General features: G+C 39.9%; 1 protein-coding gene and 1 pseudogene across 10 annotated transcripts in view; both read right to left on the bottom strand.

Moving 5' to 3' along the window:
* Nucleotides 1-25,798, bottom strand: part of RGS6 (regulator of G protein signaling 6) — a 450,793-nt gene that overhangs the window by 200,543 nt on the left and 224,452 nt on the right. The gene's annotated exons all lie outside the window — the stretch shown is intronic.
* On the bottom strand, nucleotides 2,391-2,508 carry LOC118601455 (annotated as a pseudogene).

Raw genomic sequence — 25,798 nt, 5'->3', positions numbered from 1 at the left:
TCAGTCCTTTCAGGGATAAAACACATGGCTGAGCCTACAACAAGGATGTAATAGAATAGAGTAAGAGTCACTAAATCAGGTGCCTAAGTTACCAAGCAGGTAATATAATGTAGAAAGTAAATGGTAGTGAATGGTAGGGACTGTGGCAAACCTGAAATCACAGGCTGCGTTAAAAAACAACAACAGCTGTTGCCCAGTGCTAACTAACTTGGACTTGCAGTTCCAATGTTTTTTGATCATATGGTTTTTAAAAGAAAATTTTAAAATCATTTATTGTGAAATCCACTGATTTTTGAAAATATTAAATCAATATTTTTAGACAAAACCAAACCAAACCATCACAAATGCTGACATCTGTGGGCTGCTTATTTGCAGTCTTTCTTTGTAGCAGATATTGTTGGTTGACTTATGCACTGTCCTCTCTACACAGGCTCTTACAGCAGTTAAGGTATTTTGGAAGAGAAATATTTCCTTTAAGTTCCTGGTTTGCTGTTGATCTTGTGGACACTGTGAGCAAAGAAACTGATCCAGCTTTCATTTTCTCCTTGGCTTCCAGAAAGCACAGTTTCAAATTCGTGTCCCATTCCCAGCCACCATACAGATCTGGACAGAGGTGCAACTTCTGGGCCCCATTTTATATCTTTCCCTTCTTTTTCTTCCTCACTGACCTTTAACTTATATCATCTTGCTTCATTTCATACAGACCTATAGGTCCACTTCAAATCCTCTTTGGGGATAGTGTAGTGGTTAGCACATCTGCTTTACACACAGAAAGTCCTGGGTTCGCACCCCAGGTGGAGCCACGGACCATACCCCGGGTGCTCCAGGCCCCGGATATGTGTTGGAGGAGACGTGTGGGAGCATGTGGGAGGAGACGCCCCGCCTTCGGAGATCCAGTTCTTAAGGGAAAGTGGCAACATCCATAGGTCAGGGGTGGAAATTGGGGGGCGGGGATTAAAGAGGGGGAAAAAAATTAAAATAAAATAAATCCTCTTTGGAACAAAGCAAGGTATAAATGATCTTCATGATCTCCACCCCTGTGAAATAGATATTCATCTCATTTGACAACTGAATAAAAACCAAGGCTCTACATGTCTAACTGACTTGATTATTAATTTAATTCAGGAATTGTGAAGACCCAATCTATGTTTTCTGGTTCAAAGTCAAGGGCTGTATTAACTATTAAAAACAATGCAATCAAATAGCGAAGATCTCAAACTCAGGTGCAACCCAGACTTGCATACTTTAGGAGCTGGAGAGGGTCCTACCCAAAGCCACCACACTGTGCATGGGCACAGTTCCTTAGAATATCACGTGATAATGATACAAATGGTACCTCCCAGAGTTGTGCAGTATATGCAGCATGCTCCTTCTAAAGGCATTAAATCTAGGGCACTAACAACAGCAACAACAAATAAATGAGCTGAACTAGAACCCTGATTTGAAAACCAGGCTGTTGAATCTGGCCAAATATAACACGTGGACACACTGTATAAAGAACACAATTCAAATGAGCCCTGTGAAGAAAAAGTGTTATTCCCTGTGGCATGTCTTAGAGAGAGAGATCCTTGCTGCAATGCTGTCTCTAAAATCTGGACTATAGGGCAGCTTTATGAGTGAGAGAACACAAAGAAGTCCTTTAGATTTTTCTGCAACCAAATCCCTGGAGAGCCCTCTGAAATGAACCTGCTGTGTATACAACTCTGTTCTTTGCCTAGAATTGAATTATAGCGTGGTTCCAGTGTATTTGGATTCAATTATAACTGTATAAGAGCACAGGATGTTCCAGGTCTTAAGGAATTAGTGGTTCAAATTTGGTATTGTTCTTATTCTTAGTTTCTTTTCTCATAAATGACACCATAACAGTGGTTTTTAAACCTTTTAAGTGGAACTCTTTTTTCCCAAATACTTTATGCAACTCTAGTGCTCTGTGGCTGGGTGACTATTGGGAGGAAGGCTTGTGGGCTGGCCGTGGGTGGGCTGCCCTTCTTGGACCAGAGCTGTTGTAAAGACAGCTTGACCCCTCTCCTCTCTCCTCCGGGGCGGCCAACCCTCAGGGTTCCCCAGCTATTGTCTTATTATTGAGCCTGCTTTAATGTGGTCAAAATGCTTAGGGGAACCTCTAAAGTTGTTTCAAAGACTCTTTGGGTTCTATAGAACATAACTCAAAAACTACTTCTTCTCAATATATATTGTCAGTCCAATAATTGGGTGATAATCTATGAGGGATAATAATATAACATCATCAGAACCCATCAAAAATATAGTGCCAGCTGATTCTGGTTTCCACAGCAACTTCTGACACCGTTGGTAAAACTCTCACTGAAGTAGGAAGCATCTTTGTATGAAAAGTTTATCTTATCTTATTTATTTATTTATTTTAGTTTTTATGCCTATAGCACCTGGTCTTCCTAGGTGGTCTCCCATCCAAGTACTAACCAGGCACAACCCTGCTTAGCTTCCAATATCAGATGGGATCAGGCTTGTTCAGGGTAGTATGCCATAGACTCCATATAAAAATTTTAAAAGGCATTCCTCTTGCTGCTGTCAACCTATCTCTATGACATGTTTTTGGGGTGCACATATATGTTACAGAGTATTGACACAGGTCTTGCCCCAATCCAAAGACCAGTAAGCTGACAACTGCTGTAGTTATTAGTTATGTTCATATGAAATTCTAAAACAGAATAAAATGCAGGATAATACTGTTTATGAGGCACGAGTGGTTTACTAGTTAAATTTTAAAACATTTAATATGTGTCAAAAGATGTATATTTCCAAAAATCACAAAAAAATTGCAAAAGAAAGCTATGCAACAGGGGGAGAATTTTACTGACATAAAAGTCAGGAAAAAAAATATTCACATTAAAACAAGACTTTCCTTACACGTTATTATTTGGTTCTATCCCTAGTGAGCAACTAATTATATTTAGTAAGGAGTGGTTTAAAAAATGTGAAAATAAAAGTTTTCTGAATAAGTGAACGCTCTTTTACATAGTATATGTGATAAATACTTATTTTGAACATAAAGAAAGTATGTAATTTTTAGTAATAGAAAATCAGCTTCTTTGAAACTCTCACTTAAAAATACCGACTGAATAAAGCATGTTAGTGCCCCATTCTTCACCTGCCTGAGGTTTCCACATGTCTCAGTCCCTCTTAGGGAACCAATGAGGAAACAAATTCAGAATCTCCGTCTAAATGAATATGACTTCAGTCTAATACCACGCTAACTTCATTCTTACTAGACATAACGAGACTTCAGTTCATGTAATGATTGTGACAGGTACAAGGGCCCCAGCACTTTGGTGTCTGTGCTGGTCGTACGATAGTTTTTTAGTGCTGTCTAAACCCAGGCTGAGGCCCTGGCTAAAGGCTGGTCAGTCCTCCCTCATGAGCAGTCAATAAAGTCCACACTCTCAGCCACTTCCTTTACTCTGCTCTCACACTCCAGGCCACTGTGCACCCACCCTAATCACCCTGGGGCCAAGTATGAGACATTAAGGAAGAGACCCTTTGCCCCAGAGTCTGCTGAAATGGCTCAGATTAGTCAGTCTCAAGCCTGCTTCACCTCACCCTTTTCTGCCTGTGGAAACCACAATAAATGGGCTTACTCTGTTTCCTCCCCCTCCCTCTGCCTGATGACTAACCCTGAGTGGTCCTGCACCGTGTGCTGTGTCCTCCCCAGGGAACAGTAACGAGACTGTAAAAGTCTCCATTTTCTCTCTCTTGATCTGCATCTGGCGTCACCATACCTCACTCAAGGTAATATGATTAAAATACTGGACTGTAACCTTTCACTATAAGGAAAAACTCCAAGACTAATTGAGATGATGCTGGAAGGAATGTCTGGGAAGCATTAGCACAGTCACGGCACCAAGGAGCCCAGACCCACTGGACATGAGAGCTGCCCAGGGACTGGATGTTTCCTGGGCAACAAAGGGATTCTGCCTTCTGTTCTGTGGCTCCATCCAGGAGCTGTGGTTTGAGACACAGAGACATTGAAACTTTTCTCTGTGATTTGTTCTCTCTTGGTCATAAAGAAGAAAAGCAGAGTCCCTTGTGAATTGGGAATGTTCCAGAAATAACGATGGAGAACACAGAGTTGGTACAGAAGGGTTTCTGGCAGGCTGAAACTGGACCATAGTTTAAGGCTGCCAATCAACACATTCCACAGATAAACATTAACGAGACCTGAGGTAGGGACAGGAACTGTGGAAAGGACAGCTTTCACACACGCACTGCCAAGAAGCTGGTAGGGCTCTATGTGGAAAAGGGGATTTAAAAAAAAAAAAAAAAGCCACAGGTCTATGCAGATCATCACACAAAAGGCTTAGACCTGACAGAGTTGAAGAAAGGCTGCTTCTGGTTATATAATGTGATGACTTGAATGAATTCATATTTTCATCACCAAGTGAGATTCCAATAATTAATCTTTACACACCAGGGAAAATATGGCTAATGTGGCAGTCTTTGATTTATACTTTTTCAGTCTCTGATTTGGCCTTGTGAAGCAAAATGCTAACAGATTTTGAGCACCACAAATTTAATTTAAAATTATTTCAGATGATTTCATACTTTCAAAAATATTCAAGAGTTTAAAAAGTTGACTGATCTATTTGTAAAATATTTGCAGTTTTGTTGGTACAATAGACCGCCACTACACACGCGTGCGTGTGCACACTGATACCACAATCAAAACATCATCTCAGTAAATTCTAACATTATGATCAACAATCCAAACATTATAAAGAAGTCAATAAAATAGAATGCCACGTGTGGTCCACTGGGATGTTAGAGAGCAGAGGTTCTTTAAAATGTAACACCATGCAGACCTGTATCAGTAAACATAAACTAGGTAATGCTGTGATAACAAATATCCCACAAGTCTTAGTGGTTTCAAACAATAAGGTTTATTTCTTAGTTACACTACACATCCATCATGGGTTGGTTAGTGCTCAACTTTCTAATATTGTCTCTTAAGTCTCAGGCTGACAGAATAGTCACCACTTGGACTAGTACTTGAAATGGCTTGTATTCCACTAGCCAAAGCAAGTGTCACCAAAAAGGTCATATGACCCATATTGTCCAAAAAAGTCATATGACCCAGCCTGTCATCTTGGATAGAGAAACGTGCTCCCTCCCACCCACGGAGGTACTGAGTTACCTGTGTGCAGGCATGTGTAATAATCTCACGGAGAAGGAATAATAAGAGAACAATAACAAAACTGACCATCTCTACCACGTGAGCAGTTTGTGGGGACAGTACCAACAGCTAGTACAAGATATTTGGAAGTCACCCTGGTGTGCTAAAGTCAGCTCATTACTGTGAAAAAACTCAGGACCGAGAGTTAATAGACTGTGGATCTACGACACAGTCTATTCTCTCTCTCTCTATTATCTCTCTCTCAGCCTCAGAGTCCTCCTCTATAAAATGAACAGGACTGCATCAGTCCTATTTTCATGCCAATGCATTTTGAGCATCAACCCCTCCCCTCATCATGATTATTTCTTTACTTTGAGTAACTGTAGACTGAGGAATGCATTTGGCTAAAACCATCACATTCATCGATTATAAGACACTGTTTACTATATCTAAAGGCAATTTTGAGACAATTATAAATGACAGTACTTTTCTCCTGGGATTGCTACTTAACACTTGAGCAGATTTGTACAGGCTAACAGCGAGGAGGAAGCAGACATGCTGGCTTTAAAGGCAGTTTTACTAGAATTACAGACACCTAAATTTATGCCACAGATAGATATAATGGGATTGGCACTAAACTCACTAGACGGTAATCATCTGTTAATCTGTGTATGTCTGTGGCTTGGGGCTTTCTTGTTCAATAGTGTATTCTAGGGACTCAGTACACAGTTGATACTCATTAAATATTTCTGATAAAAGAAATCATGTGTTCCATAATACTTTAAAATATTTTTTTATCTTGTCTGTCAGTCATGCCCATGCATTTGAAAAAGAATGGCTGACATATGTGTAAGTGAATCATATTGCATATTTAGTTTATAGATAATGCTTGACGTTTGTGTGTATTTGCATTAGTTGCAACACTTCCTTAGCCCTCCAGGGATTTCTGGTCCATGAACAGCGATCACTGGACCAAAGAAGCACAGGTAAATCCATCCTGTAGGGATAAAACTAGTCTGACACAGTCCTTCTAGTTAAGTTTGAAGTGTTCATTCTGGTGACTCTGCTCATTCAGTGAGTAAACTATAATTGAGGAATTGAGCAAAATTCTCCCCACCTTTAACGATTTTCTCATTGGGGCTCATAATCAGCCTATGAGGTCCTAAAATACTTATGTGTTAACCAGGACTTCAATTTAGATCTGTGGATGGGCCCTAGCTCTGGATAAAGGCTGAATTAATAAATGATTGAATCCATATACTTAAAAAGTATAATCTTTGTTCGGTATCTACTTACATATGTGTCTGTGTTATGAGTTCTTAATCCTCATTATGCATCAGAATCACCTTACTAAAACTTTACAAAATACAGCAGAGATGCCTGACCCCTACCGGATTCCGATTCAATCACCCAGACATAGGTATTTTGTTTCAAAGCTAGTAGGTGATTCTAATGTGTATCCAAGGTCAAAACTCACTGGCATATATCAATGACTATTACTTTACTAGGATTACAGGAGACAGTTTCATTTTGAGAGTCAGAATATTTTTGTCCTCTTTCTCAGATCCTGGAAATTTCTTTTATCATAGTAATACCAGACGAACTGTTTTTAGAGAATCTTGCCAATGTTTTCATATTGCTTGGGATTTCTCGATTACTTGATTCACATGTAAAAGCAAAGACCACTTCTTTGTGAATTCAAGGTGGAGAGATTCTCAGAGAATATGCGCAAGGAGAATTTGTAGGAGAGCTTGCAAAGATCATGAAATAAAAGGAAATATAGGCATTTTTTGACCGTTGCTTACCCCTTTCTCCTCACTTGACAATGTGTCAAGACCACCTAACTTTCTACTCAATAAATCCAAAAGGCCATAAAAAAATACAATTGCAATCTGATCCTTCATTCTGTTCACATTTCAGAGTTAATATAGATGTCAGAGACAGGGTAGCCCTTCATCAGATTTCCTTAGGAGGTAAAGTTTTATCAGGATAAAATTGCTGAGCTACAGCTGAAATCCTGACTAGGAGAGAAAAGAAAAGAGAGTTGATCAATATGACCAGGAGAGTTGAGAAAAAATCCCACCCAGCACATTCAGGGAGACACAGTTGAAGAGGGCTCTAGTACTTGAAATGTGCCTTAAAATCACTCAGAGATCTAGTTAAAATGCAGCTACTGACTTAGTAGGTCTAGGGCATGGCCTGAGAGTCTGCATTTCTAACAGATACCAATGGTCCAAACACCAGCCTTTGAGTAGAAAGGCCAAAGAATTAATTTAAGAGCTAATTAATCCTTCTGCTAGATTCAGTTGCAACCAATTGATTTTATTTGGAGCTAAGCAACCAAAGATAGAACTTTTAAAATATCTTTCTTAAAATATCTGCCTTGATCTAAGACAGTAGTTTTCAAACTTTTGGTCTTTACACTCTGACTGAGGGCCCCAATGACCTTTTATGCACATGAGTTACATCTTTGTCTCTTTGCTGTGTTCAAAATTAAAACTAGGGGGTACAAACTTCAAGTATGAACTTATAAAATAAACACAGTAAAGTCCTCACTTAACACCTTAAATAGGTTCTTGGAAACTGCAAATTTGAGTGAAAACAATGTATAATGAAATCAGTTTTCCCATAGGCTAATTGATATAAACAAGTGTTTATATTCCACTGCATCTTTCTGGTCACAAACACCACCAAACTACTAAATAAACACTCAAAAAGCTTCTAATATTAAACATTGAATTTAACATGAACTAGATATATATTTTAAAAAGATGAAAAAAAGAAACAGGTAAGAGAATCATTTTCCAAGCCACGTATCCCCAATTCAGAGTCTTGGGCGGCTGGAGCATCTCCTGCGGCTCAGGGTACAGGCTGGGACCTGCTATTGTGTCACAGGGTGCACTCACACCCAGAGCCACACTCACACAGACTGGGACAATGGAGACACGTCAGCTCACCTCATGTGCACATCTTTAGGATATGGGAGGAAACCCACCCAGACATGGGGAGAATATGCAACCTCTACACAGACAGCGGCCCCCACCAGGAATCAATTATTTTCCTTATCAGCATTATGACGAAACCGAGTAGAATGAAATAATGTTATTTGAGGACCTGCTGTAAGTCATGGGTGTGTAATGCACAGCCTGGCCACTACAGTTACCTATACTATAAGGCATATTTGAAAGCTGCTAAGAGAGTAGATCTTAAAAGTCCTTATCACAAGAAAAAAAATTGTAACTACGAATGGGATGGATGTTAACTACACTTATTGTGGTGATCATTTCACAATATATGCAGATATTGAATCATTATATTGTATACCCGAAACAAATATGTTATTTGTCAGTTATACCTCAGTAAGAAAAAAAATTAAAACCAAGGAATTAAAAACACATTAATTTATTTAACATTAAACCCATTACACAGTAACATAAATAGAATATTTTTATGACTAATAAGTATGTTTTCCCAAAATATTTAGTGAGAAGACTGACAGTGTTTTACATTCTTTGCAAATCTCTTTACTATCTGCCTTAATGAATCATAGCTGGAGTCTTATATTTGCTTTCACACTTAATGTATTATGTTATATGTCATGTGGCACCTAAAAAAACTTCACTATGCACTTGTGAGAGGGGAGTCAAAAAGGCAAATAATGTCTGGGTAGTGTTATGACAACCATTTGACCGCATGGGACCCCTAAAAACATCTCTGGGGCTGCAGTGGGTCCCTAGATAATACTTTGAGAACTGCTAGTCTAAGACAGTAAATACAAGTAAAGATGACTTTCACTGACAGCGTAGAGAGTCTGACAGTATCTCTTCAGTGAGCTCCTCTTCAGTGTTGTAAAAGTTCTTATTTCGGGGGTAAAACCAGAAGTTCATTGCTGCTACTGATTTCTTCTCTTTCCCTTTAAGTGACTTTAGAATGAATGTCTGAAGCAAGCTCTGGTTCCTTGAAGATAAGTTAAAAGCTGCATTTGGTCACCCAGATCAAAGTTTCAGGAAAAACTGAGAAAATGATCATATAAAGTTATGAGAGTGCAGTGGCGTTTTTAAGGGTAGAGGAACTGCTGTGGAAGGATTTGCGCTGGCACTACAGAGAATCTCTCTCAACCAATCAGATACTTCCATTAGTTGTGCTGAGTGGGGTACGAAAGAGGAAACATGAGGCGTAATCCAGGCTTTCGGCCGAGCTTGCACTCCATTTCAGAAAAAAAGTCTGAGAAAGAACTCTAAACGAGCAAATGACCACATGTCATATCTTGTAGGAAACAAACATGCCAGCGGAAGTCAAACAAGAAAAAACTGAGGTAGAATAATCAGGGCGAGTCTTCAAATAAGTAAAGTTTTTCTAGGCATCTACGGAGGCATGGAAATGGGAAAGAAGGAACCGGAACAGCATGGGGTGGTGGGGACAGGAGCGGGGCTACACCCGGAGTGGGCATTGAAGACCTCTTTCCTCTATACAACAAAATTATGTTCAGAAATGATCTTACAGTAAAACAGTAATTATAAAAGCCAGAAAAGAAATATAAACACACACAAAAAATGTCTTTGCTAAAATTTATGTGTATATTTAGGCAGTAATTATTACAATTAAAAAAGAGGGGAAGTAATAGATGAATACATTTCAAATTTTTTTATTTTTCAGTTTGGATTAATAATTTTTAATTACATGAAAATATTCCTTTTATAGGCACAAGAAAAGAAGTGCTTTGAAAGGAATAAACTCTACAAGGTTCAGAGACAGATTTGCACACAGAACTGCAGTAAGGCAAGCCTTGCTTCTTTATCCTTACAATTCTTGGGTTATTGTCTTGAATCTACTCTTCAAACACAGGAATATCCAAGGTCACAGGGCTTAAGGGTAGAAACTGTGCTGGAAACGAACTCAAACAATACCTTATGAACTTAAACTTCGTATTAGCCAGGATTTTCCAGAAAAGCAGAACCAAAAGGAGATTTTTGATGATTGACTGATTGTAATTATGGAGGCTGAGAAGTCTCATGAGCTGTTGCAAGCTGGAGACCCCGGAAAGCCAGTGGTATGACATAGGCTGAGTCCAAATGCCTAAGAACCAGGGGAGTGGACAGTAGAAATCCTGGTCCCAGGGCAGCAGAAGATGAGATGCGATGTCACAGTTCAAGCATTTGAGGCAGAGAAGGGGGCAAATTCCTCCTCCCTGTGCCTTGGTTCTGTTCAGGCCCTGGATGGACTGGATGATGCCCACCCTCGTTGGAGAGGGTTACCTACTTAACTGAGTCCACCGATTCGAGTACTAAACTCATCTAGAAACACCCTCACACACACATTCCCAGAAATAGTGTTTAATCTGGGCACCCCATGGCTAGTCAAGTTGACACATACAATTAACCATCACACACTTGATTGTGTGTAGCTGAGTCTGTGTGTAGGGAGTCCACAGGTATAGCTGGGAGTTCTACAAATTAACTTCTAAGTAGAGTACGACATTTTTTAAAGGATAAGTCATAATGTGCAACTTTACTATTATTCTGAAGACTGAACAATCTTTGCAGCAATTGTTTAGAACTTAGTCTGATAAAACAATGTTCTGGGGGAGGAGTATTATATCCCTGACATCATTTAGAATTGCTGGAAGGTGGTGATAAATACGGATTGACTTTTAGTCAGTTTTATCATTGATTTAGAATTTCCCACAGGCAATGCGCCCCTTATTGCCTACACCTGAGGCTAATAGCACTCACGGCCTCACCTTGGTTCCAACACGGGGTTGGACACAGAAGGAGGAGTGTGAGTGTGGGGTGTAGGGATGCGGGCAGCTTGCTCTAGGCCTTGTTCTAGCTGTCCCTTCATTTCCACCCCCCCCTCACCCCCGCCACCCCCACTGTCAGTTACTCTGTGACTCTAATTGGCTCCCTGGTGTGAAAGAAGGAGCCAGTGGAGCAATTGTTTTGGGAGTAACTTCCCTTTGGAGCCTCAATAAATGACACTACGGGACCACACACAGGGCCAGCCCTCTTCTCCCTCAGAGACAGGGACAGGTGGGGAGCTCAGGCTGTGGAAGAGACTGGACCATAAAGCAGTGGGAGCTATGTCCACCTGGTAACAGCTTTCTCAGAAAGCCATAAGTGTGAGTTGTTTGCTTAGAAGGAGGTAGGCAGGGTTGAGACTTGAGGAAAGAACGTCTGAAACAGAAAAATCTCCAAAATTGAAAAATAAATAAATAAATAAAGCTAGACAAATAATAAACAAAAGCAGGGTGGCCCTGGAAATTCCCCGGAGGCCTTATTTGATGACCCTCTTTGACCGGTGTTCTAGCTCTGTTGGTTCCCTGGCCTATAAATATTAAGTCATCAATACTTCTCAGGGAATAAATGGGGTCTTAGGAGTCTCAGGTTGACTCCATATGTTTAGCTTTTCCTGGACAGTGGGGATTTTTCCAACTTGCTGAATACATGTGCTGTTTCCATCTTCTCTATGTAATTAGAGTCACTGATTCAGGCCAACAAAAATATTTAGGAATGAGAGTCTAAGTCCAACTCTAGCCAACGTTTGGAGGCCAGCACTTCTCGTCCCGGAGCTCCCAGGCTGCCATTTCCCCCACAGAGTGTGGTGCATTTCCTTTATAGCTTCCTCATAGCTCTAGAAACTTAAAAGCCGCTTTGTTCCAGACTGAATAGCTGAATCAGTGACACCAGATACTAACCGGGGTTATGAAGGTAAAGAAAAAAAAAAGGTGCTTTTTCTAGAGGAGATGTTTAAATAACCCCTCCCCAAATAAAAGCAAACAAGGGGGTTCACCGCAAACAATGCATTTAGCTTTCATATTAAATCTATATGAAGGGGAAGGAGTTTACCTGGTTGAAATGGAAATATTCCCCAACTAAAGTGATTTATGCCTTTAGGACTTGCAAAAGGATCTGGGAAGAGTTGGAAGGCAATAAATATATAAAGGCAAGTATGCAATGGAAAGTCAAAATGAATCACATTGTCATGTATAATGAGCCTTTGCTTTGAGGTATGCAGCCCATTTTCTCACTTGTCATGCCTTTCAATTATGTCTCTCACACTGCTTCTCCACAAAGCTTCCAGGAGATGTTCAAATCAAGAGTGGCTAAAAAAGTCAAGATTCAAGGAGCTGAGGCTGGCTTGAACAATATCTGCAGAATGAATTATTTCCTAGGTGTATATTAAAACAAGGAAAAATTAATCTAATTTGTCATCTCTGATATTTATGACAATTTATCTCAAATAGTGTAACTCAGAAGTTTTAAACGTATTCCATGACTGCGCCTTAAATAAATAAATGCCAAGTATTACTATATTGAGGAGTATGTTAAAAATTCTTAGAAACTCAACAACTATATTCCCTCCCCCCAATTTCTGCCTACTTTCTTCTAAAAGGAGTTGTCAGTTTGAAGCAAATATATTCATATCTGTGATAAAAATTATCCTTGGGACTTTCTTTTCTCCGTTTCTCCTTCTATATTATCCCTCGCTGGCAATTTTTACCTATTAGAAAATACTATTATTACTATTTCTCAGTGTAGTGCATAATAGAAAATGTTTTATCACGAGTACAGTTATTTGTTACTAAAAAAAAAATAGAAAGTCTGGGGACCCACGCAGACCCCTAGTGTTGGTATAAAGATTATTTTAAAGTGAAAACATTTGAGCTACAAAATATACAGAAAGAAATCTTATGTGAACTTCCCTTATCTAAGGAGAGACTCCAGAAAATATATCTGCCTTTAACCTCCCTCCAGGAGAGTTTCCTGCAAATTTGTCTCGCCATTAGCATCCAAAAGCCCAACAGAACCTCTATATATTCCCACAGAAGCCCTAACCTGCTCCACTCTCACTCCCAAGCCTTTTGCTAAATTGGTACATAAACCTCTATTTCCAGCTATTCGGTGAATTACTCAATCCCGAGCAGCTCCCACGTGCACTTGTAAGCTTTGTCTTATCTCCTGCTAATCTGTCTATTGTTAGTTAATTTGCAGGATGCCAACCATTGGACCCGAGTTGGAAGAGGAAAGTTTTTTCTTCCAAAAAAGCAAAATCAAGCTTTGAAAAGAAATAGGTCATTATTTGATATTCTAGTGTATTTTGTTCATCAAGTTTCTGAATTCAAAAACTAAGTTAATAAGTGAACATTATTATTAGATTATTAAATATGTTAAGTGGTATGGCTGCAGTGAGCCAGCCATTCTGCAATCCTTCTGGTGGACTGGAAATTCATAAAATTTCCTGGAAATCAATTTTTCAATATGTATCAAAGAGCCTTAACAATGTTCATGCCTTTGGTCATAAAAAGCTCATTTCTAGGCATCTAAGGGGATAATTAGAGATACCCTCAAATGTTTATTTAAAGAGCTGCTGTGCACGATATATTACAAACAACTTGGATGTCCAATAATAAAGTTAAAAGGATAATATAAATTCATAAAACTGTGTGATCTGAATTATATTTGATATATATGCTTGAAAAAGAATCTAGAAGGATATACATAAAACTGCCAATAGTTGCTTTCTCTAACCTGGAGAATATGGATAATTTTTTTCTTCTTAATATAAGAGCAAAAGAAAAAAAAAAAAAAAGACCCATGGACCCACTTAGCAAAGATTGTCTGGCAAGTTGGATCAAGAGACAGAGAATATTTAAGCTTTATCAAAAATAAAAAAATAAAGTACATCATACTGTTTGGGGGTGGGAGGGCTCCTCATCAGTATACACATGGATTTGTTCTTATCTGTATTTGTCCAACACCATCTGAGTTCCCATTGTATACAAAATCCCATGCCAGGCTTTTTCTTTTTCTTCTCTTGTAAAGACATGATTTTAATTGTTGGAATTAGCCATGTTAACACTGAATGGGTTAAACATTGAAATACTGAACTACAGGGTTAGATGTTATAGAAATTTCTGCTGCAAACCACAAAGATAACACTTTAGTCAGGAAACGCAATTAAAAGCTCAATTCTCAAACCATTACACAATCTTTCAAATGTAGAAAGTGCTGGGGATAAAATCCCCAAACTATTAGTATATTGATAAGGAAACTTAAATATTTATTATTTCTAATTTTAATATACAACTTAAAAAAATCCCAGAGGAATGGCCTACCACTATAAATTTATATCGACATTATTAATAACAATAGTAGAGCCAGGAACTAATAATGAGGCTATAAACTTAATTAACAGGAATAGTTATAAAACAAGTGGCACTTTAATGGCCTGAAGAGTCTTTTGAAAGCATTCCGCTGCTGCTCAATTTCTGCAGTCTCTATCCAAATGAAAGTCACTTCTGATAGCCAAGAACCATAATCAGTGCTGCACTTAAACATTCAACTTGCATTTAAAAATCCCCCGGGAATGAATTTCAGTAAATCCTGCCACTGGTTAATTCACAGTCGGCTTGCCTACTCACTGATTTGCTGTCGATGAGGGTGGGAGATGATGAGGGAGATTAGCTTCAGGGCTGGAGCTCTAACCACATGGAGTGTAGAGGCAGAAAATCATACTAATGCAAGAGATTCCTTCAAACTGAAAACTCAAGATTCCATGGGAATGCCAGCATCACAGGGACACTGTAGGGAGGGGAGATGTAGGGACAGTTCTGCCTCCCCAACATAACCTGTGTTTTACATTGAAATACGTCAGCATCATTGGTGAGCTTTGTGTGTATGGATTCATGTCGAGCCACTCCCAAGAGTCATTAGTTAAGGTGAAGTACCCAAGGAGGGATCTGTAGACAGTGACATTACTTTTGAACAGTCCCAATTAGAGTTCCTGTTCTCAGACGTGGCTTCCACAAAAGCTTCAAACATCACTATCTGAATCTGCATTGATTCGCCTAAATGAATATCATTTTTCAATGGTGAAAGGAAGGTTATGAGAGATGTGTGAATTGGCTTGAAACCTCAAGGTCTGTGTGAAAGAAAGTCAGGCTTGGCTAGTCCAACAACCCCACACTTTCAGAGGGGCACTGAGGTCTAGAACTTCGTCCAGCCCTCTGCCCTGAATAGGAAGCTACTGTCAGACCAATGTGCCAGGAGAAATGCTCATTTAGCCCCTGAAACGACAGATGGGGGACTCCTGGAGGGTACAGAACAGACTGTCTGAGTGTTTTTGAATCTGTTTGAAAATAAATGTTTCTATGCTTTGTAGAATCAGGTCTGAGGCTGGTGTTCATTGTCACGGACCAGCTGGTGGAGAGATGGTAGAGAAAGCTTAAGGTCCTCACGGGTGACTTCTTTCATTGGAGGTAAATGACAGCCAGACAAGAACTGCCAGAATGGCTTAGGTTACTTTTCAACAGGCCCCCTGCGCAGCCCCCACCTGTACCCCCTCACCCAGTGAAGGCCTAGCAGTGGGTTTTCAAGGTGATGTACAAAAGAAAAAAGTCCCTTAATTCTGTAACCAGAAGCATAAATTATAATAGTTATTAGTTGCTGTTTTGCCAAAGTAGAAAACAGAAACAATTATAAGCCATAAGCATGGTGCAGAGCAAATGCTCAGGGAAAGAAGGGGTAGGACGTGAAATGGGAACACCTTCAATCTGGCCCTGTGATGACTTTCAGAAGACACTGGACTAGGAGTCAAGAATCCTAGGTTCTAGTTTATTCCGACAATTAATGAGCAAGTACCTTAACTTCTCAGTTGCCATTGCATGGACTGCCTTTGCCTCTTTACCAGGTAGTTATGGAGCTGATATGAGAACAGATAAGAAAGAGGGTGTCTGGTACACCATAAAACCTAATATGTCATGCAAATTTTGTGCCAGGTCAAGAAATGTTAATTAAGTATCTATTTTGTAGACCCTGTACTAGGCTATATATTCCAAAGGTTTCAAAAGTAAGCAAAAAGCATATAGCTACAAAAAGACTGGCACAAGAATGTTCGTAGCAACTTTATTCATAATATTCCCAAACTGGAAACAGCCTAGGTGAGCATCAGCAGGGGAATGGATACACAAATTGTGGTATACCCACACAAAGGAATACTACTCAGCACTAAAAAAGGGCACTGATTACTGATGTATGCTAAAAAAAAAAAAAGGATGAATCTTAAAAAAATGCTGAGTGAAAATCTTATGTGAAATAGTAAATACTATATGTACTTTCAATAGTATGTACTGTAAGATTTTAGAACTGTATGAAGTTCTAGAAAAGGCTAACCTAATCCATGAGAAAAAGCAGAACATTGTTACTTCTGTGCAATTAACTTTACATAGATGTATGCATTTATCAAAACACGATTGAATGGAAAATTTATAATTTGTATATGTAACTGAATGTAAATTTTATCTTAAAAAACAAATAAATATTGAACTTGAGTTAATGATATACATGCTGCAGGGTTTAGTGGTAACGTATACTGATTGCTTTAATTTACTTCAAAATGCATCAAAAATAAGATGGAGAGATGGATTGACAGTGATAAAGTAAATACAGCACAATGTTAATGGTAAAATATAGGTGGCAAGCACATGGGTACTCATTGTATGATTTCCCTAGATTTTCTGTTTGTTTGAAAATTATCCTAATAAAAGGTTGGTAAGGTCCCTGATCACTCTTCCCTCCCTTTTGTTTTTTCAAGCAATTTAAACACATTAAGAAAGTGAAAATGCGATATAAACACAGCTGCTGTAAGAACACATTTTTCAAAATGCATCATGAAAATTGCATTGTCTATAAATCTTGCTTGCTTTTCTTAATTATTAAAGAAGGTACAAAACTCTCTGGCAGTAAGTAGCTCCATTTGATGTGGAACAAGATATTTTAATGGTCTTAGGAAGATTTAGAAAAAAATAATCTTGCTTTGCAATACAATAAACACAGGGCAATTTTTAGAATTTATGTATTTGTATCAAAGGTGCATCTGATATGCAATATGGGACATGAGTTAAAATTTGGTGGGTTAATCATAGAATAAAATATGCAGCATACATACATATATTCCATCAATGAGCTATTAACAACCAGTAAATTATCAGACTATATTGGAGTCATATAATCACATCATAGGTTTAGGGTTACAAGAAGGCAACTCGGAGACTATTTCCTCCCAGATATTAATGCCTGAAATGCAGGAGACGACTACTAGATAAGTGGTGTCGCCTTTGGAAGTGACACTACAGATGAAAATACTTGAAATAAAAATGATGAAGTAGAAATTGTAAATGATTCATCTGGTTCCAGAAATCATCTATAAAGGTATTAAAAGCAGGACAAATTGTTTCCCTTTAAGCATCAAGTTTATTTCAATCATGCCAGAGAAAGGCGTTCAACGTCTTTGGGTCACTCTGCGTCGCCAGCTCCAGGCCCCACCAGGCCACGGTGGTTCTTTAAGAAGAGGTAGGGACACAAGTCCCCCAGAACATGCCCTGCATGGTCACTCGATTTTCATTTTGGCTCAGATACTCTAATCCCCCTCCCCTCCATCACCTCGACGAGGCAAGGTCAGGGTGTAGGACAGCGTCTCTAGCCCCAGACAGACCTGGGGTGTAGTGTCTGGTCACTCATCCACCCAACGTGTACTTATTCTGCTGCCTGCACCTACGTTATGCCATGTTCTGTGCCAGATGCTGGAAATACAGTAGTGAATAAAATAAAGACCCTAACCCGGTGAAACTACCATTGTAATGAGAGAAACTGACAATAAACAAATTAAATGAATACTACATGAGATGGCAATGGGAGTTTAGGCAAAAACCCAAGTAGCGCGACCTGGTTTACACGACCGTAACATGGATAACGATATCTCCTCTCAGGTGGGAGGTGGGGTTGAAAATGCAGTGCTGCCTTCCTTTTTCTTTTATAGCTAGAAAACAAAAATGATGGATATAGTGATGTGCAAAGACACCTCAAAGAGGAAACTTACTCTCAAAGTAAGACTACAGCATGATCGAAGGCCCACTACTAAAGTATCTAAAGAGAGCTTGCATCGGTCCAGGTGGGTGATGGTCAGAGGCGCCGCGAGGACTGGCGGTGTCTGCCTTGGTGTGGCATCCAGCCTCACGGCAGGCAGGGCGGCCTTGTGGCCAGACTCTCACAGATCTGTGACCCAGCCGGGAATAGTCTTTCCCTCCTCCAGCCCACACTGCTTCATCCTCCTAAGAAATCTTATGATGTTAAACTGTGTTCTCATATAAGCTTGCCTTAGAAGAAAATGCCCTAATCAGTGAACGACGTAGCTGGTTCACAGGATTTCCTCTCACTGCAAAATAACTGTTTTGCATCCCTGTTTTTACACATCAATTCCTTATGGTCAGGATAGTGTGTGTCAGTCAACTAAACCCATTCACTTCTCGTTATGCAAGTCAATTTTGAACCTACACGACGTGAGTCAGACCTCTGAGACACAGTCACTATGTGGGGTTCTGTCACAACTGCCTTCCTTCCTCAAAGTGCAAAAGGGAATGATTGGGAAAATTAAAGGCAAGGTGTGCTAAGTGCTCATCAAAATGTGGAGAATAGTAGGTGCAGAGTAAAAGATGTAAGCAGCGCCACACTGTAAGTATCCAGCCCTCACCCCTTCTGGACAGTGAACTTTGCTGCCAAGCCTACCACGACCGTGCCTCTCCATTCCTTTAACCAACCCTAAGCACAGCCACCACCCCTGAATGCTGTGGTTAGAATAACCCTGCATCACAGACATTTGGAAAAGACTTCTAGCTGCTGTGTTTGTTACTCCATCACCACAGAAAGCCATGGTGCTAAGGACAGAGTCCAATTTAGCTGATGCTCATGTCATGGGCAGAGAGGATCACGGTACTGTCCCCCACCTCTAGCTTCTGGTCTGTCTTGCTCAAACCTGTGACACTCTCTCTTGCAGCTAACCGTGAAACCACAGAGGTAGGTGTCGTGCTGTCTCCCTACTCATGCTAAAGGTTAATATATAACCAGCTTTGCCAAACATGTGCTTTAAAAAAACAGTTACTGAATATAGCATTATAAGCATTGTGCTAATTACAAGCACACAAAGAACCAACCCAGATCCTCTGATGTGAATTTAAGTGACATTTCATATGCAGAGGTTGTGGAAGTTGCTGATCACAATTTTTTGAATACAGTTTCCACATTTATAAACAGTTTTTAAAGTCCTACAAGCCTTGCATTCCATAAAGAATTTACCCCCCTTGACACGCCTGCACTCTATCCTTATGGAGGTAAATACTGAGGCAGCATTTGACAGGTGGAGAATCACAGATGGTCAAGGCCAAGTGGAAAGTAAAGGTTACCTAGTTTGGCGCCCCCAAAAATGCTTGAACTGCCACCTCCCAAGTAGCTGTCCACTTTTTTGCTTAGACACCTTCAATATAAGGGAACCCACTTCTCTACAAATACAAGGGCGAAGATGCTGGCATTGAAAATGAAAGGTCAGGGCCCTGAAGTGTGATTCTGTGAAGAACTTGACTCCTGTGGATAAAGACCTCTTTGAGCCAGGTTCTTCTCTGCCAGTTCCACCTGGTTTGGATTCAGGCTTCTAAGCCCTTCATGTCACAGCTCATTCAACAGTTATGCATCCTGAGAGCTCTGTAGGTCATGTGCTTTTCAGCGCCTGGTCACTCCTCACACCACCTTGGACATTGCTCACTCACACCCCTCAGACGCCCATGTTCTGTTTGGTGCCCCGGAGCTTGCCCTTCACAGAGCCCAGTTTAGCTGATGGGCTGCACACACTTCCAGCCTCAGTCCTGCCAAGATCTCTAAGTTCAGTTGATGCCACTACCTGGGACCCTCAGCTCCCATTCCAGCACCTGCTCCTTTCAGTCCTCTCATTACTTCCTCCTCATCTGGGTCTCTCCTCCTCTGCCGACTGCCCTCAGACACAATTATCCCGACATCGTGCCTGCTGAAACTCTTGGTCCATGGTCAATATATTTTCTGGCATTCTCACCCGTTTCACAGGATAGTCCCTCCACCTTCTGACCTCAACCCAGATGTGCCTCCTCCCCGAGGACACTACTTCCACATTAGACTTCTCAGGTGGAGTATGCTCATTCTCCCACATTCCAGGTGATATGGGCCCAGAGTTCTACCGGCCAAGACTGTTCTCCTGGTTCTTACATGTTCTACTTTTGACTAACAGTCTTGCAATGTACTTAAACAGAAACCTGAAGGAGGAAGGAAGACGGTGAGTCATGTAGTCATCAGAAAGGGAAAGGAATAGTATGTTCGAAGGCTCTGAAGCAGGAGCTGTAAGAGCCTACCTGACATCCAGCTAAGCCTACTCTTCATAGCCTCTGCAGCTGTCCTCTGCCAGCTTCTTAGTTATGCCCCCTCACTCCTGAAGGACTTTGGAACCTGGGTCACCTCTATCCATCATGCTCCATCTTGAACAAGTTTCATGTCAATGTAGAAGAACCTTCCAGAAATGCTGTTCTAAGGTCCTTGATCTCCTTGATCTTTGCTGACACGCTCTTTAGTTATGCATCCCTGTGGTCATCTCTTGGCCCCATTAGTGCCAAGTATTGCTCTTAAATCACAAATTCTTCTTGCCGTGATTATGCTAACAGCTTCCTAACTATTCTTCTTTTACCTTTGTTTTCCTGTTCATTCCTCACACAGCCTCCAAAAGATCCCTAAAAAGAAAAGTCAGATTGTGTCACCTCTCTGCTCAAAACTCTCCATTGGCTTGCTACGTCACTCAGAGTGAACTCCAGATAATTTATATTGACCTACCACACCCAACTTGATCTGACCCCTTGTCACTTACCTTTCTATTAAAAAAAAAAGGATTTATTTATAATTCCAATAGGTTTTGGGATGCAATCTTTTTATTTTTATAAAAAGAAGAGTAAAAATAGGAAATAATAAAAAAACGAAATGGATTATTCCGAGTACAAGCTGATCACAGCAGGTCTTTCTGACCACATAGGGTTGTCACCTTTACATAACAGAGGTTGCTCTGGGCTTCTGGATCGGTGTGGCAGAAGCATGTCCTCCTCCTGAGTACACCTCCCACCATGCTCCTCCTCACCATGGGGACAGTCTCCTGCCTCAGTCTCCTTCACAAGTACCACTTTCTATCCCTGGAGCACCCTCCCTTCATTCCTTCGTGTTCCTATTTAAATCTCACTTTATCAGAAAGGCTTTCCCTATGACCTGTCGCTCTCCCTCTCCCCCACCAGAGCCCTGCCTGGTCCTATTGCTCTCTATTCCATAACTCTATTTTACTTTTCTTCAAAGCACTTTTACCACTGGGTTGGTTGCTATTTTGTTTGTTCAAATCATTTGCTTATTAGCTGATGTCTCTTCCCAGCAACAGAGAGTTAACCACATGAGGGTGGGCAGATTTTGTTTGTTCTGTTTACTGCTGTATCTCCAGCACATAAAACAGCACCTGGCTCATAAACAGTGCTTATTAAATAACTGCTGGATAAATAAATAAACTCCACTATACAGCACTTATCTCATTCTCATGCTTTCACTAAACCTACTCTTTGACTTTACAGAAACTGTCAATTCCTTGACAGTGAATGAAACCTCAACAGTAACAATTTAAAATTAATATGGTACTTAGTTCAGTGCCCAACATAAGTATTTTTCATGTATTATTTATTTTAACCTATGTGGCTCTTATCATCGCTACTTTGCAGTTGGGGAACTAACTTCTCAGTTAAGCCTTGACCCTGAGGAATGTCACTGAACCATTCATTCACAGCAGCTTCCCCAACATCTACTCTTCAGCCTCCACTGTCTCCACCTGGAAAATACCTGCAATCTTGAATCAGTTTAATAGTTCACCTTCTCTGATTCTCTATGCTGGATACTCAGCTCTACTGAGCTGAAGAGGAAAAAAATTGATCAAGTATCATGCAGATTGATCCATAGAATTACAGTCTCTGTGACACATGGTTTTATGTGCCAACTTGGCTGGGCTGCAGTACGCAGTTATTCAATCAAACATTAACCTAGGTGTGGCCATAGGTATTTTGTAGATATGGTTAATAAATACTATCAGTTGACTTTTAGTAAAGGAGGTTATTCTCCATAATGTTGTTGGGCCTCATCCAATCAATAGAAAGGCCTTAAAAGTAAAACTGAGGTTTCCTGAAGAAGAAATCCTGGCTCGAGACTATGGCATCTGCTCCTGTCTGAGTGTTTCCATCCTGCAGGCCTGCTCCACAGATTTTGGAATTGCCAGCTTCACAATTGCATAAGCAAATCCCTTGAAATAAATCTCTCTATATACATATGTGCGTATGTATATACATATGTGTATATACATACAATGGTATGTATACTTATACATACATCCTATTGTGTATATAAATATACTTATAAATCTGTCCTATTGGTTCTGTTTCTCCAGAGAATGCTGTCTGATAGTCTCCAGTCTTATTTGGGTCTCTAACATCTCTTAGCAGTTCTTATTATTATCCCTGATCAACTACATCTCTCATTTCTCAAAACCTTCAACTAGCTCTTCATGCTCCCCACTCTTTTTTAGCAGGTGACTTTGTTCTTTATTTCACAAAGATAATTAAAGCTATCAGGTCTGAACTCTTTCAGATACAACTTCACTCATATAAACCTCTCTCTGCTTGCAGTCACCGTTGTCTTTTTCTCTCAGCACTGACCATAATTCCCAGAAGGGACTTCTATTGGAACCATGTAACATTTATTCCCTCTCTCCTTACTACAGGAGAAGATGCCCAATCCAAACAGAACTAAAATGAGCACCAGTTGTTTGGCCCAGCCCAGCATTATCCCTTCCTTTGGAGGAGTCATTTCTCCCTTTCCATTTGAATCTGTCAAAGTCGACAACTTGATAATTCAGTCCCAGACCAGAAGAAGATAAGTAGCTCAGGTTGAGTCATATATCATATCCTACATGCTCATGGCATTGACAAAGGATGTAAATCAGGCCAAGCAGAGCTCTTCCCCAGTAGGGTTCGGCATCAACAGTGGAAGACCAAGTCTAATTCCTCATGGATCACTTTGAGCTGTAAGGATAGACTCTAGATCTGCCAATGGTTGTATAAACCACCCCATGAAGAGCATGAGGCCAACAGATGAGCAAAAGGGGGGAGGAAGAGTGCTCTGATCATATAACTTAAGTCCCAGGAATATCTGAAGGGACCTTTATTTATCTCTGGACTTCCCAGTTAAATGAGCTAATATACTTGTATTTCTGAAGTTAATTTTAACTGTGTATCTGCCTCTACATGCCAAAGTCTGGACTACTATAGGAACATATTTTTCAGAAATGTGGAACAAGGACATTAAGAGATTGTTATCTGGGGACCGCCTTGACTAAAATCAGTGTCCTGAAGTGCCACATGTTTAACAATATGATAAAACGAACCCTCTAAGCATTCGCCCAAGAGTGACTCTGTGGGAGCACCAGCCTGCAGCAGCCAGCCCTAGCCTTGTAGAGAAGAGAGGGAGACTAGGCATGTAGTGACCAACAGTGATATGATTTTTCGCACTAGGGTCAAGATCTGCTCAAGCAGGAGACCATGAGGACACAGAGATATTGGATAGGGAAGGTGTTGGGAAGTCAGGGAAGTAATTAAAAACCAGCATAAAAGTATGAAAATATGTAGATGTTTTTAACTCAAAATTGCTCACAGATCATAACATTTTCAGAGAGACTTAATTTATGTGATGTTACCAGTGGGGTACACTGGGTTAAGAGTACACAGGTCTCTTTGTATTATTTCTTACAAATGTATCTACAATGATTTCACCTGGAAGGGGAGTAGGAAACAAGGAACAATTGTAGACAAGTGGAAAAAGTAGGAAAATAGCTTAAATTTTCACCTTACTGGCACCAGTGGCCATGAAGTTATCCTAGGTAGACTCTTCGAAGTCTTTCTCATCTTTCTCTCCCTATCCCATCTTTTCACTCCATCCCCAATCCTATCAATTCTACCACTAGCATCCCTCTGAATCACTCAGTCCCACCATTACTATTGCCACATTCACTGCCTTAGTTCGAGCTCTTCTATCACTCACATTGTTGTAACTTCTTTGACCTCCCTTACTCTGCCCTCGCCTCACTCTATATCCACTTAATGCCGGAATTATCTTTCTCAAATATAAGCCTTATCTTATCTGAATAAAATCCTCCAATGGCTCATTAACAAGAGGGTAAAGAACACATTTATTAACATGGCAACCTACCTTTGTATTTTTATGTTATTCCTTAGAGTTACTTGATATGTTCTTCCTTCCTGGCTCCCTTGGGGGAATCCTACTTATCAAGCAAGATTCAGTTCAAATGTCCCTTCTGCTGTTCAGCGTTCCTGATATCTTCATACAAAATTAGGTGCACTTTCTAATCCCAGACACTTAAGTTTTTATCATTATTGGTGCATAAACTGTTTTTCACTCCTCACCAGTGAAGTATTTGGCTCATGGTAGGTGCTTGTGAATAGTCTGTTGAGTGGCTGGTGTTGGAAAGGGGCTCAAAACCTTTAAGATCACTGTCACCCCAAATACAGGGTTTGGTGAGCACCTTAGTTCACTATTCATTCTAATGTTACATACTGGGCTACTTTTCTCAGTCTGGAGATATCTCATTTTATTATGAAAATAAATTAAGAAGTAAGAATCACTATATGTAAATTTTTCTTTACATCAATTTGATTGAACACATGCATTCCAATCTTGAGACACACATAATGTCTTCATATTTTAAGACACTTTACAAACACTACTGAAAGAATTTATTCTTTTGAGAGAAATGCTACATATCTAATGAGGAGCATATTTTGTTGGTCTGATTTATTGGGTGTTCTGTCCAGCAGTGCTTCTCAGACTTTAAAGTGTATAAGAATCACCCGAGGATCTTGCTAAAATGAAAAATTCTGATTCAGGAGGCATGAGGTGGGACCTACTGTTCTATTCACCTGACAAGCTCCCAGGTGATGCCGATGCCACTGGTCCATGGACCATACTTCGAGTAGTGAGGTTCTCCAGGGCTTATATGAAAAAAGTGGCAGCTCCGGACTCCTAAACATGATATTAAGCCACAACTAATATAAAAGTTTCCCTTTTCCACCAGAGATACACACAGACCTATCCAGTTTTGTGCCATGGTTTAGCTAGTTAGAAGACAGGGAAGTCATGTTCTTAGACTGGTACACTTTGATATGACATCTAAATTCTAAAACTTTACTATCTGATATAATATGCTAAACAAGAATATACCAATTAAAATGCTCCTTTCTTTAAAAATGCTGCTTTTGAAGACCAGCTTATAACTTGCTGTGGTAACTGTTAAATGCCTAATTAAAAATGATTTTGGTGGCATTTTCAGTTTTTTTCCTTTGAAATTTAAGAGACTGAGGGTGATTACTTTCATGAGGGGGTATGGGAATTGGTTATAGATTTGGAGTTTTATTTATTTTTAGTTTTTCAGTATGAAGTGAAAATTACACCCTTGACTCTGAGGAATTAGCTTTCAAGCAAGAAAATTGGACTCTGCAAAGCACTTATTTCTTCAGAGACTTCAAGATTAGCCATAACAGCAGCAAGAATCCCAAATGCTAATGACTATAAGCACAGAAAGATATTAGAAAAGTTCAATTTATGGAATGAGCTTAATCATCCAATAATGGGAACTTAGTTAAATATATACATAATATTACAGAATACTAGCTGCCAGTAAATATAAATGTATTTATTTATATAGATATTTAAG

The sequence above is a fragment of the Rousettus aegyptiacus genome, unplaced genomic scaffold (assembly GCF_014176215.1).
Source record: "Rousettus aegyptiacus isolate mRouAeg1 unplaced genomic scaffold, mRouAeg1.p scaffold_m13_p_3, whole genome shotgun sequence".
NCBI lineage: Eukaryota > Metazoa > Chordata > Mammalia > Chiroptera > Pteropodidae > Rousettus > Rousettus aegyptiacus.
This window is presented reverse-complemented; position numbering and strand designations above follow the sequence as displayed.